The sequence below is a fragment of the Olea europaea genome, chromosome 12 (genome assembly GCF_002742605.1).
Source record: "Olea europaea var. sylvestris chromosome 12, O_europaea_v1, whole genome shotgun sequence".
Classification (NCBI taxonomy): domain Eukaryota; kingdom Viridiplantae; phylum Streptophyta; class Magnoliopsida; order Lamiales; family Oleaceae; genus Olea; species Olea europaea.
The window spans coordinates 27,834,025-27,848,904 of NC_036248.1; the positions used below are offsets into that span (position 1 = coordinate 27,834,025).

The 14,880-nt window shown below is 37.3% G+C and overlaps 1 pseudogene; it reads left to right on the forward strand.

Annotated features, from left to right (window-relative positions):
• The first annotated feature begins 7,254 nt into the window (after positions 1 to 7,254).
• LOC111406274 lies at positions 7,255 to 13,601 on the forward strand (annotated as a pseudogene).
• The last annotated feature ends 1,279 nt before the right edge of the window (positions 13,602 to 14,880 follow it).

Sequence of the window (14,880 nt, forward strand, 5' to 3'; positions counted from 1 at the left end):
TGCTAAGAAATGGCCAAAGCTTCATGGAGTTGGCAACTTAAAATTTCTGGAGTAGATCATTCGGTCACTGATTGGAAGCAACTCTGAAATATCTGTATTATTAAAGAAGAATATTCTTCAATTCCATTCCACCTTACCAAACACACAAGGACATCATTCCAGCACTCCTTTCCCGGAAAAATCTGGACTAGCAACAATTTTCTCTGCAGTGTTNACCTTACCAAACACACAAGGACATCATTCCAGCACTCCTTTCCCGGAAAAATCTGGACTAGCAACAATTTTCTCTGCAGTGTTAAGGAGGAGAACAGGTTTTTTGTCTGAAGAAATTCAGTGAGTTCTGAGGACATTGCGGACACAGATAGTGAAGCTTGGACTGTCAACAGTAATCTCCCAAGTATGGACGGATAGAAATGGCTGACATATCCGGCAAAAAAGTGAAGCCCAAATCACCCCACTTGCCTCACTCAACCTCTCAACTCGCCCAAATCTCGAGCAACTTGCTCTGCACATTTCATCCTGTGCTGGGGCTGCTTTGGATTTGATTATCTTTTTGCTTAAGAGGTCTACATGGTTTTTCCTTACAATTGCTTTGTGTTTAGTTCTCTGTGGTTTAAGCTGGAAACCATATGAGCAATTTGTCATGTCTAACCATACCGAGTTGTCAGTTCTTTATGGTAATGAATTTTTGAAGAGTAGATCTTGTTTGTAAGCTGGCATATGGTGAATGGTGCCAGGTTTGAACCTTTGAAATGTGAAAAATTGAATAAAGAGAAGTATTTGTAACGTAATTTTATATTTGATTCATGGCACTATGTTGAACCTTATTTCAAAAAATGTTTTCTTAGACATTTCACTTCCACAATATAAAACATGCGCAGAAGATCAATGTTGGTGGTGGAAGATAACTGAAGAAACACGTACTAATTCTCATGTGATCTCATTTCAGTACTAGGCACTGTTGGGGTGAAAATGCGTGGGTCGAGTTTGGCTGACAAATAATGAAATTGAGAAAACACAACTAAAAATGGATACAGGTATATACGTGGTTCACCAAATTTAGGCTACGTCCACGGACAAGTATAGGAGGATTTCACTGTAGTAGGAGAATTACAACACACTCTCTAAATATAAGGAAATACCAACAATTAATCATCTTGTAAAAGGAGAAAACAAGTAGGAAAAAACTTAGGAGAAAAACAATAAATTTTCTCTCTACTCTTCTCTCTATCTTACAATTTTCTCTCTTAATTTTTCCTTTTCAGATGACACACAATTTTCTCTCAAACTCTTGTCCATATTTATAGATATTTTTAACCTCCATAATTGTTTGGAAGAGTTAAAGTTCTACCACCTTCATTTGCTAGAATTCTCTACACATTTGGCCTGTCAAGTAAATGGAGAAAGAAAACTTGAATTTCTCAACCTCCCTTATATGCATGCATGGAGTCTTTCTTAACAATTAAGAAATCAACAACCTTATCCATTTGGTAAAAAAAAATGTGGCCATCATTAGTTGGAAACTCCAATTTTGCCACCACCACCACTTGGATGCATGTATGTATTTTTCTTACTTGTTAAGTAATGTTTTATGGTCAAAAAATGTGACTTTATTTTCAACATTTCTCCCCCTTAAAGTCACTTTTGTTGACCACTTCATCCTTCTCATACTTGCTATTTTCATGCTACTTACGTTTCTGCAAGGCCAATGGAAGATCGACGCCATATAAACTTGTCAGTTCCGATTGGCTTTGTCAACATATCAGCTAGGTTGTCCGCTGTATGGATTTTCTGTATATCCACACTTCCTTTCTCCACCTTTTCTTGAACAAAGTGATATTGAACTCGAATATGCTTTGTCCTCTGAAGAAATGCTGGATTCTTTGCCAAATGTAAAGCGCTCTGACTATCACAAAATAGAGCAATCTTCTCTTGTTTGTGTCCGAGCTCGTCCATTAACATTTGCAACCAGATTGCCTCTTTGTTAGCTTGTGTAGCTGCCATATATTCTGCCTTCGTCGTGGAAGTAGCCACGATAGACTGCAGTTTCGAAACCCAGCTTACAGCTCCTCCAACAAAGAGTAAACACATATCCTGTGGTGGACTTGCTTTTATCAAGACCACCTGCATAATCTGAATCAGCATAGCCTCTGACAATAAAATCTGATCCTCCATAACATAATGTAGCATTTGAGGTACCATTGACATATCTCAGGATCCTCTTTACAGTATTCCAATGCTTTTTACCAGGATTTGTCATGTATCGACTAATTGCTCCCACTGTTTGTGCAATGTCTGGACTTGTATAGATCATAGCAAACATCAAACTACCCACTGCTGATGCATATGGCACTCGAGACATCTCCATCCTCGTTGCTTCGCTGCTAGGGCTCATACTTGAGGATAACTTGAAATTAATAGGAAGAGGGGTAGAAATTGGCTTACAATCTTGCATATTGAAGCGACGCAATATTTTCTTCAAGTAGTTTTTCTGACTAAGTCAAATCTTTCTATTATTTCTATCTCGGTAAATTTGCATCCCTAGAATCTTGTTTGCCGGTCCCAAGTCCTTTGTATCAAACTCTCTAGCCAATTGAGCCTTCAGATTTTCAATACGATCTTTGTTGGGGCCTGCTACCAACATGTCGTTAACATACAACAGCAAGATAATGAAATCATTATCACCAAATCTCATGTAGTATGTACACGGATCTGAACAGAGTCTGTTGTATCCAAGGCTCATGATGAAGGAATCAAATCTCTTATACCAACATCTCGGCGCCTGTTTGAGACCGTACAGAGATTTGTTCAACCTGCAAACCAAGTTCTCTTTTTCTTTTTCTTCAAAACCTTCTGGTTGGAGTATATAAGTTTCTTCTTCAAGTTCTCCATGAAGATATACAGTTTTCACATCTAATTGTTCCAGGTGTAAGTCAAATGTAACACACATCCCCAGGACTACTCGAACTGTTGTGAGTTGAACCACAAGAGAAAATATTTCGTTGAAGTCAATGCCTTCTTTCTGAGCATATCCCTTCACTACCAGTCTCGCACAATACCGCTTCACTTGATCATTGCCTTCTCGTTTGATCTTATATACCCATTTATTCCCAATGGCCTTTCTTCCTTGTGGTAGTGGAACAAGATTTCATGTCTTGTTCGTATGAAGAGTTTCAATTTCTTCTTGCATTGCAGCCATCCACTGAGAAACTTCTTGGCTATTTATAGCCTCGTGGAAAGTTGATGGTTCTCCATCTTCTGTTAGTAAGCAGTATGCAACACTGCCCTCCATAATGTAATCTGAGTGCCAAGCCGGTTCTCTTCTTTTCCGTGTTGATCGTCGAACGTCTGGAACACTAGATTCAACTTGTTCTTCGTGCTCTAGTGTTGCTTCAGAAGTATCTATAACTTCTCGTTCGTCTCCAACTTCGACTGTAGTAGTTTGTGGTTTTTCTTTTGAAGTGCTCTCATTTCCTTTTTCCTGTATTTTGCCTTTTGTAAATATGACATCTCTGTTGATTAATGATTATCACTTTGTGGGCAGTGGGATCCCATAGGCGGTACCCTTCACTCCATCAACATACCCTAAGAAAATACATTTTCTGGATTTCGGATCCAGCTTTGATGTTTCTTGGGTGTTGTATATTATGTACACAGGACTTCCAAACACATGTAAGTGAGAATAATCAGCTGGTTTACCAGTCCACATTTTCATAGGTGTCTTCAGACCAATTGCGATTGATGGCAATCGATTGATCACATAACAGGCGATTTTGACTGCTTCTGCCCAAAATGACTTGGCTAACCTCACAGTTCTCAACATTGCCCTTGTTCTTTCTAACAATGTTCTATTTATCCGCTCTGCCACTCCATTTTGCTGTGGAGTGTATGTCATAGTGAACTGTCTCTTGATACCTTCTTGTTGACAGAAGTTATCAAATTCATCATCGGTATATTCTCTTCCATTGTCAGTCCTCAAACACTTAATCTTCTTTTCAGATTTAAGCTCCACACGCACTTTGAATATTTTGAAGACTGCGAACACGTCTGCCTTCCTTTTGATTGGATACACCCAACATCTCTTGGAGTAATCATCAATAAAAGATACAAAGTATCTTGCACATCCTAGGGATATGACCGGTGCTTGCCAAACATCGGAATGGACCAGCTCCAAGATAGCTTTACTTCTAGCAGTGGAACTGCTAAACTTCAATCTGTGCTGCTTACTAGTAACACAATGCTCACAAAAGGGTAATGAAACGTTTTTGAGCCCTGGAAGAAGCTTTTGTTTTGAGAGAATTTTCAAACCACGTTCCGACATGTGAGCAAGCTTGCGATGCCACATCATCGTTAATTCTTCTGCTGAACCTGTCGATGCGATAGATGCTTCTCCTACTTGTAGTGTCTCTCCTTTAAGCATGTACAAATTTGCAGCTATCTTTTCCGCTTTCATCACTACAAACGTTCCTTTAACTATTTTCATGATCCCATCTTGTATATGGGTCTTGCATCCAATGCTGTCCAATTGTCCTAGAGACAATAAATTTTTCTTTAGGCCTTTTATGTGCTGTACCTCCTGGATAGTGCGAACTGTACCATCATACATTTTCAATTTGATGGTACCAATACCAGCGATCTCCAATGCACGATCATTTTCCATAAACACAGTTCTTCCTGGGATAGTCTCATATTGATGAAACAATTCCCTTATTGGTGTCATGTGCCATGTAGCTCCTGAATCCATAAGTTAGATATCAGAAAATTTCTTTCTACCTTCAACAACTGTTGTTGCCTCGCTGTATAAAATTTCACCATCTGAGGTACTTGCCACACAACTCTGAGCTTTTGATGTCTCAGGACCTTTTCTTTAGCTTCTTCATTCTTCTTGAGACTCCAACAATCCCTTTTTAAGTGCCATTTCTTGCCACAGTAATGACACTTGGCATTTTTCTTACTCCTAAATTTTGATCTACTCTGATTATCACTCCCACTGGAGCCACGTTCCATTGATCTCCCTCTCATCATCGTTAAAGCTTCCGCCTGATTCAAACTTGTCAATTTGTCCTCCTTGTTCTTGCGCCTACTTTCCTCTTCAAGAACAGCAGCTGCAACATCATCGAAGACTAGAGTTTCAAGGTTGTTGGTCAAGTTGATGATGAGTTGATCGTACGAATCTGGTAGACTTTGAAGTAAGATTTCATCACGTTTACTAGTCTCTATATTATGCTCCATTGATGTGAATTGTGAAAATAGAGTATTGAGGGTGTTGATGTGGTCTGTCACCGTAGTTGACTCCATCATCCTAAGAGTGTAAAGCTTTCTCTTTAAGATGATTTTGTTGTGTAATGATTTGGCCTCGTACAGCTTTGTCAGCATATCCCATATATCTTTGGCCGTCTTTTTCTCTGCCACACTTGACAATACTCCATCGGCTAGTGCAAGGTGTAGATTAGCAACTGCATTCCTATTTATCTCGTTCCTCTTAGTATCGTCAATGATTTCCACAGGCCTTTGTCCAATTGCCGCCAAGCAGTTATCTTTTCTCAAAACTGCTTTTATTCTCATTTTCCATAATGAGAAATTCTTCCCGTTGAATTTTTCAATATCATATTTTGTCACCATTTTTCACCAATATTATGATTGAATAACGACCCTATACAGAACTTTGCTCTAATACCACTGTTGGGGAGAAAACGCGTGGGTTGAGTTTGGCTGACAAATAATGGAATTGAGAAAACGCAGCTAAAAATAGACATAGGTATTTACGTGGTTCACTTAATTTAGGCTACGTCCACGGCCAAGTATAGGAGGATTTCACTATAGTAGGAGAATTACAACACACTCTCTAAATATAAGGAAATAACAACAATTAATCTCTCTTGTAATAGGAGAAAACAAGTAGGAAAAAATTTAGGAAAAAAACAATAAATTTTCTCTCTACTCTTCTCTCCACCTTACAATTTTCTCTCTTAATTTTCCTCTTCATATGGCACACAATTTTCTCTCAAACTCTTGCCCATATTTATAGATATTTTTAACCTCCATAATTGCTTGGAAGAGTCAAAGTTCTACCACCTTCATTTGCTAGAATTCTCTACACATTTGGCTTGTCAAGTAAGTGAATAAAGAAAACTTGAATTTTTCAACCTCCCTTGTATGCATGCATGGAGTCTTTCTTAACAATTAAGAAATCAACAACTTTATCCATTTGGTCAAAAAAAATGTTGCTATCATTAGTTGGAAACTCCAATTTTGCCACCACCACCACTTGCATGCATGTATGTATTTTTCTTACTTGTTAAGTAATGTTTTATGGTAAAAAAAATGTGACTTTATTTTCAACAGGCATCATATTGCGTTAGATGCTTTTAGGGCTCATCATTTGGATCAAACTGCCGTTTGAAGGGCTGTGCAATAATACTACGTTCGTAACATGCTATTGCCACTCATAAAGATCCTTGGCACCACGTTGTTGGTTTCTAATGGGTACACTAAATCTCTTGCTTTATTGTTGTTTTTGGACCCACTTCCTTGTTTTACTAATGATGACGTATCTGTTTCAAACACTTTACCGATCAAGAGATTATTCGTGCCATATTATACGTTGGGTCCATGTCTGATCAAGTAGTGATACGAATCATTTATTACCTTATTCGATTCTTTGTTGCATTAATTAGAAGGTGTAAAACAATCAATCAAATCAGTAACAACAACGACATATAATGTAATTTTTTATATTTACTTATCGTTCAACTGATAATGTTGAGATTCCATTACTTTTAACGATAAAAGCCTCTCACAGGCGTACAAAATGATCATAAAGATGATTGAAAATAAGAGTTGACGACAACAAAAACTCAATTTTTGTTTCTAGTAATATGCACTAATTACACTAATCTTCTGCTATTATGTTCAATTCTTTGTTGCATTAATTAAAGGATTTGAAACATATAAAACTTTGAAAATCACAAAACTAAACTCGTTAGCTACATCGAGGGTAGAGTCATATGTAATAATAAGAACAGTCATTAACATTATTTATCCTCAATTGTCATCTCCAAAATTATATTAATTTTACATCCACTTATGTATTGACTCAAATAAATAAACTACTTATTTTAACGATATTAGTAGATACTATTTATATGGAATTGGATATAATATCGTTCGATACTATTGTTACATTTCACTTAACGGCCAAATTAACTTTTTTATTTTTATTTTTTCTTTTTATGCTATTATTTGGAATCCAACTGAGTTTTCTACACAGATCCTCTCTTACCGCTTCTACCTTCATATTCTTCTCCCCCACCACAAAAGTTTTCTGTAGTAAAATTCAAGAAAATCATCTTCTACGCAGCCAGCGCACTTGTTCTCAGCCATTCTCTTCTCCCGAGTTATCTCGTAGACCTCAAACCCTAAAATCTTTGATGATTGTCAGATATACTGATTTCTAGTTTTTTCATGTTCTAGAATTTATTGCATTTTACATTTTTAATGAGTTTTTGTTTTCCCTCTTCATTTAAGATTTAGCATCCACAATGAAATAGAGTTAATGTGGATATTTCTTTGTTTTGATTTAATACACAAATCATGTTGAATCATTTGCCTTTGGGTTTACCGCAAGTTAATAGAACAGTATTATTTGATTTTACATCCTAAAAGATGTCATTTTAAGTTGATTTACTTGTCATTGAGGTTGTGCTTATGCTTGAACTTAACGACATTGCTCAATGACGTTCAATTTTGTTGAACTTGATCCTATTCTCTATGTGTCACGTGTGTGTGCTGCATAATGGTGTTCTTGAATTATTTGTCCATGCCTGTGTGATTGCGTATATGTATCCCTAAAAAATTTTGAGCTTGCAGTTGTCAAGTAAATTTTGGATTTTACGGAAGTTTTGGTCCAATTTTCTCTTCAATGTTAAGTCTTTGAATCTGAACGCCCTATCAATGTCAAATATCAAACTGCGATTTTGTTTTTTGCTCCTCAGGTTTTCATCTTCTTTGACAGGGATTTGATTCCGTGCTGCAAATTTGAAATTTTCAGCAAATATGAGTGTGGTAGGTTTTGAGTTTGGGAATGAGAGCTGTGTTGTTGCGATTGCCCGACAAAGAGGAATTGATGTTGTTCTCAATGACGAGTCCAAGCGTGAAACCCCTGCTGTCGTATGCTTCGGGGACAAGCAACGTTTCCTAGGAACGGCAGGAGCTTCATCCAGTATGATGAACCCAAGAAATACTGTATCTCAAATAAAGCGGTTAATTGGACGCCAGTTTTCAGATCCCGAGCTGCAGCAGGATCTCAAATCATTGCCTTCCTCTGTAACTGAAGGGCTTGATGGATACCCCTTGATACATGCTCAATATTTAGGAGAAATGAAGACATTTACGCCCACCCAGGTTTTTGGGATGGCGCTTTCAAATTTGAAGAGCATCGCAGAAAAGAATTTGAATGCAGCAGTAGGGGACTGCTGCATTGGAATACCCGTTTATTTCACTGATCTTCAGAGAAGAGCCATTATCGATGCTGCTAAGATTGCTGGTTTGCACCCTCTTCGTCTTATCCATGAGACCACTGCCACTGCATTAGCTTATGGCATTTATAAGATCGATTTATCTGAGAATGATCCACTGAATGTTGCTTTTATTGATGTTGGGCATGCCAGTATGCAAGTTTGTATTGCTGCATTCAAGAAAGGCCAGCTGAAAATATTAGCCCATTCGTTTGACAGGTCTCTTGGTGGTAGGGACTTTGATGAAGTTCTTTTCCATCACTTTGCTGCAAAGTTCAAGGACGAGTATAAGATTGATGTCTTTCAGAATGCAAGAGCATGCCTTAGGCTTCGTGCTGGGTGTGAAAAGCTAAAGAAAGTTCTCAGCGCAAATCCTGAGGCACCTTTGAATATTGAGTGCTTGATGGATGAGAAGGATGTTAGAGGTTTCATTAAGAGAGATGAGTTTGAGCAGATCAGTGTTCCAATTTTGGTACGTGTGAAGAAGCCATTAGAAAAGGCTCTAGCAGAAGCTGGACTTACAGTTGAGAATATTCATGCAGTTGAGGTTGTTGGTTCGGGCTCTCAAGTTCCTGCTATAATCAAGATCTTAACTGAGTTCTTTGGAAAGGAGCCTAGGCGTACAATGAACGCAAGCGAGTGTGTTGCCAAAGGCTCTGCTTTAGAATGTGCCATTCTTAGTCCCACGTTTAAAGTGCGAGAATTCCAGGTACTTATTTGTCTTTTTAATTGATAGTTCTTCCTATAGGTTCACTTGTAGCTATGCGGCCTATACCCTTTGAATTTGGATGAAAAAGCACATTGGGTCTGACTGCAGTATAAGTCAGTTTTGATCTTTAGCTTCTTATTCTGTTGAGCCAAATGCTATATACCTTTTATTCATTGACCTTTTCTGATTTTATTTGTATGGTGAACAAATCATACATGCTGATTCTTTAGGTCAAAAACGTAGGAAATTATCACATCACTGTTGTTATTAGTCATATTTAAATTTAGCATAACATGATTTCCTCTGGAAATAGATAAATTTTAGTATGTGATACATGAACAGTAGTCCATGACAGTGATTGGTACAATTGAGGGAGGATAATGCTAGATTAATGATTTATAGTTTGCGAGTTTACTGCATTGCAATAATTATTGGTATCTTGAAATAGCACTTGGGGCAAGGAGGAGGTTAAAATCTCTGTTTTGAGTAAGAATATACTGGCAGTTTTGGCAGTTTGCTGCATTTGAGGAAGAAAGGTTGCCCATGGATATCTCCCTTCTTTTTTCCTGATTTATCAATTGCATTTGCAATGGGATTTTCTTAGTTTCCCTCCTTTAGAGTATATGATTTTTTGCATGCTTAGTTGGATATAGGATGGGTAATTATGTCTATGGACATTTGCCCACCTATTCTATTACTTATATATGTCTATGAACAACTGCTCTGTAAGACCTCTTATTGGAAATAAATAACTCCACAAGACCTGTACTAAGATTTGCTTGACCTTCTGATTTGGAGGTTAATGAGAGCTTCCCATTCCCCATTGCTTTATCATGGAAAGGATGTAGATACTCAGAATGGAGCTATGGATAATCAGCAGAGCACCATCGTGTTCCCCAAGGGTAGTCCAATACCTAGTTTTAAAGCTCTGACATTCTACAGATCTGGCACTTTCGCGGTTGATGTTCAATATGCTGATGTGAGTGAGTTGAAGGCACCAGCAAAGATCAGCACTTACACGGTAACCTATTTGTGTGCTTCAGTCAGTCATGTTACTGATTACAATTTGTTGCTTGTTTGAAATCTTTTTATTTCTAATATTTTCTAATCCGAGACACAGATTGGACCCTTCCAATCCACAAAGGGTGAACGGGCAAAATTAAAGGTCAAAGTACGCCTAAGTCTGCATGGTATTATTTCGGTTGAGTCAGCAACTGTAAGTCCTCTGTGTAGAACTCTTCCTAGTAGTTATTTTGTTAAATATTTTTCTGAACTATAATGGCCCTGTTGGAAATTTAAATCAGCTTTTGGAAGAGGAGGAGGTGGAAGTTCCAGTTGTAAAAAAGTCAGCAAAGGAACCGACCAAGATGGAAACAGACGAGGCTGCTGTAGATCCTGCTCCGTCAAGTACCACTGAAACTGATGTCAACATGCAAGATGCTAAAGGCTCTGCAGATGTATCTGGGGCTGAAAATGGTGTCCCTGACTTGGGAGATAAGCCCAGTCGGATGGAGACAGATGCAAAAGTTAGTTAGCAATTATTTATGTGAATCAGGGAAGTTGTCTGTTATCATTTATTAGAGTCTCATCCTGCTCAATGCACCAGAATTGTTCACCTTATTATTATTATTATTATTAGTATTACCCCCCCCCCCCCCCCCCCCTCCTCGCCCTGTTGTTGTTGTTGTTATTGTTATTGTTTTTTTTTTTTTATTTTTTTTTTTTCTTCCCCCCCCCCCCCCCCTTCAATTGCATGTTGTTGAGTTATTGGTTCAATTGCCACTTCTCAGTTTTCCATCGCGCATGCTTAGTTCTTTCTTCTCATTTGTTGCCTGTTTTTGGGAATAAATGGGAAGATAAAATAAAGAAGTTGGTCTGTCAAAGTGGGGCCCCTCTACTTTTGGGTTAATATTTTGAGGCTGATGCGGAATAAAATACAGATATTTTACATGTCATGTATTTTTGTTTTTCCTTTCTTAGAAAGGGTGCCCCGGTATATTTCCATTTTTGTATTCCTTATGTGAGAGGAGAAGACTTCAACTCTGCTGCTCTGTGAGATTTAATTATTTTTGTTGTCTCTCTGTCAAAAAAGCACAAATTTGTGAGTGGAATCTTTATTTTCCTTGCAAGTTTTGTTCTCACCTAGGAACTTGTATTGTTAATTGTCTATAGGAAGAGGCTCAGAAGAAAAAGGTTAAAAAAACTAGTGTCCCCGTGTCGGAACTGGTACATGGAGGAATGGCAACTGTCGATTTGAAAAAAGCCGTGGAGAAGGAATTTGAGATGGCTTTGCAGGATCGTGTAATGGAAGAAACAAAAGATAAGAAGAATGCTGTTGAGGCTTATGTTTATGATATGAGGAATAAAGTAAATTCTAGGACCATTAGATGGTTTTATGATTCTTTAGTAGTTGAGTACTGACAGTTCTACTCCATATGTAGCTTAATGACAAATATCACGAGTTTGTGACTGATTCGGAGAAAGAGCAGTTCATTGATAAACTTCAGCACGTCGAGGATTGGTTATACGAGGATGGTGAGGATGAAACAAAAGGTGTTTATATAGCAAAGCTAGAGGAGCTCCAGGAGGTAGGTGTCGGTGCCATGTTATATTTTGTTTAAGCTTTGGAGATGGATATATTGACTTGGACTTTTTATCTGCAGCAAGGTGATCCAATCGAGGAGCGATACAAGGAGCATATGGAGAGAGGATCTGTGATCAATCAACTTGTTTATTGCATTAACAGTTACAGAGAAGCAGCATTGTCAGATGATGGCAAGTTCGATCATATTGACTTGGCAGAGAAGCAAAAGGTATGCATATGTTTAGTCAGTTCCTCTACCCAATTTGCTGCCCCCTTATTCGTATAACAGAAACATAATTTTTGTCTGTATGAGCATACTGACATGTTGAGTCTTAATGAATTGTGAATTTATCACCAGGTTTTGAGCGAGTGTGTGGAAGCCGAGGCTTGGTTGAGAGAGAAAATGCAGCATCAGGATTCACTTCCAAAATATGCAACCCCAGTTTCTTTTGTCTGAGGATATCAGGAAAAATACTGAAGTTCTTGACCGGTATCATCTCTTAAATGGGCAGTAATTATGAGTTGGTTTCCAGTCTAATTTATGGTTCTGATCCTGAACTTTCGGTCTTTGGTTCTGCAAATTTACACGAACCACAACCGTTTGCATATTTTTGTTTGCAAGAGTTGAGGTTGCCTCATAGATTTTATTATTATTAGGATCACAATAATTGAGATGCTAAAGATAATGGCATCCCTTCTGAATAAGGGGACATTCAGGTCCCCAACCTAATGTCCATGTAGCAAGTTGGTTTCAAACGTTTATTACAGTTGTACAACAAGCCATTGATGGTAGAATCGTCACATGACCTCATGGAAACACGACTAACTTAAAATATTTGGGCACTGGAAAAAAAATCTAGCTTCATAATGTTCGACATGTGATGTCCACGTAATGATGTAGCGGAGGTTTAGACGATGGATAAGAACTGATTGTGTGACTATAATGAAATGTAGGTAACCAAAATACTACTCGGGCAATAGGTTGGAGCCCCAATAGGGAAAATTTCCCTATAAATGGAGCTGTATTGATCTCGGTTTCTTTCCGAGTACAAATCTTTTCCTGACCACTTAAACTTTATTTGCTTTCACAGGTCTTGCAGGCCGATAATGACAAAACCAATTCCAGTGAAGCCAACTACTCCAGAAACACCCATGCCAGCGCCCTCTTAAGGAGGTGATTCGCAATCTCAAGGTGCAGAGAACCCGAATTCAAGTCCCAACCAAAACTCGATTGCAACTGAGACTACTGGATCTGGAAATGAAGTACCATCATCTGCAACAGAGCCCACGGAGACCGATAAGTGCGAGAGTGCACCAGGTGCTGCATAAGTCAGTAAATTACGGCTTCAGTGTTCTCTGTCCCACTTATTTGGGTTCTTGTTTACGAGAAAGCAAACCCGACTTGCAACTCTTTTTGATGGTCTATAGTGATCGTATAATGATTATTGGTGAGATTTATTTGGATTATGTATATCCTTTTTAAGGCACAGTGCTATTAAAACAATCAGGTCGGCGCTCTAAGAATCCTGTTTTTCCGAAGGGTGTGTAAGAGAGAGATGAACAACCACGATCCTCCTCCCTAGGTTATTATTATTCATGAAAATGCCACCTCCATGTTGGAGTTGGAGTTGGAGTTGGTCGGGAAATGCTTCGAATTTTCCTTGATTGAATTTTGTCGTAGGATTGTCTCTGACATTGCCCGGGGAAAAAATGAAAAAGAGAGTAACCTCAGGGGCATTTTTTCTTCTTACGTACACTCCTTTTTTCATAATATAGTTTAAACTCTTTCATATGTGGAGCTAATTGAACTATGTTCAGTATCACTGGTGTTTAGCACCAATTTTGGTTTGTTATTTTATTATTAAAATTAATGAAACGTTGAAAAAATTTCAATTTTTTTTATTTAATTTAATATTATTATTATTTTTGGAATTATGAGAAATCAAAGAGAATAAATGAAGGTGTTTTCCTTATTTCGACATTTGCGTTGCATTATACACCTTATATAATTTTTTACTATTATTGCAGATTTAGATTCTTTAGTGGGTTTAAAAATAATTTTTTAATAAATTTTTATAAAAGATGATAGAATATGTCGTTGAAAAATAGTGAATTCCATGAAATATGTGGTTACAATTAATTGTTAATTTTAACATGAATTAAATTAATCCTTACCAAACATGGCTTAGCTAATTTCTCATCAGAGTGGCTCTATGGATCCATCTCGCAGCCTGTCTTCTAGTTCACCATAGTTGTAAAAGAAAGACGTTATAATGGATTAAACTTGCTACTCTAATTCAAATGAAAATCATATCAAGGGTTGAGGTGACAACAACTCGGCCCCATCACCTGAGCCAGTCCAAAATTCTGTCACTCTAGCACTTCACTACCTAATATCACAAACTGTAACCTTAAATATTAAATATTTGATAATGGAATAGAAGTACTAAATCAAGTAGTTAAAATATTTATTATATTAGTTAATAAATAAAACGTCATGTCTTTTCAAGCTCCATTTAATGCAATTCTTTATACACAAGTACATACGAAATAGTTACTATCATCATCAAAAGCTAATTTTAGAAAAATAAATAAAAATAAATAAATAAACAGTATTTGTTAACTTCCAACCGTATTAAGTTCACCACGACTCTATGATTGTCGTTAAAAGTTAGCTGCTCGTAAAAAGTCTAATATCTAATATTCATAAATGGAATTGAAGTACCAAATCAAAAAATTAAAATGTCAGAGAAATAATTAATTTCATTTCACAAACCAAATCAGCAAAATTTTTAATTTATTTGTATAAATTCATATTCTCATATATAGCCAGTACTCTTTCCTCTTTCACTAATTCCTAGGTAACAAAACAGATACAAACGGTTTCCATGAGGTTGTCCCACTAGAATCAGTCAGTAGTTTTCTGTCATTATGCATTCTCCTCTATAATTTATAACTCTGTGTATGTATACTAATTCAAACAATAAATGTGAATCCACCATCCATTTTACCCATAAAAAATTCCTTTTCTTCAGTTCATGTTCAATCTTGAATTTATATCTGTCTATATT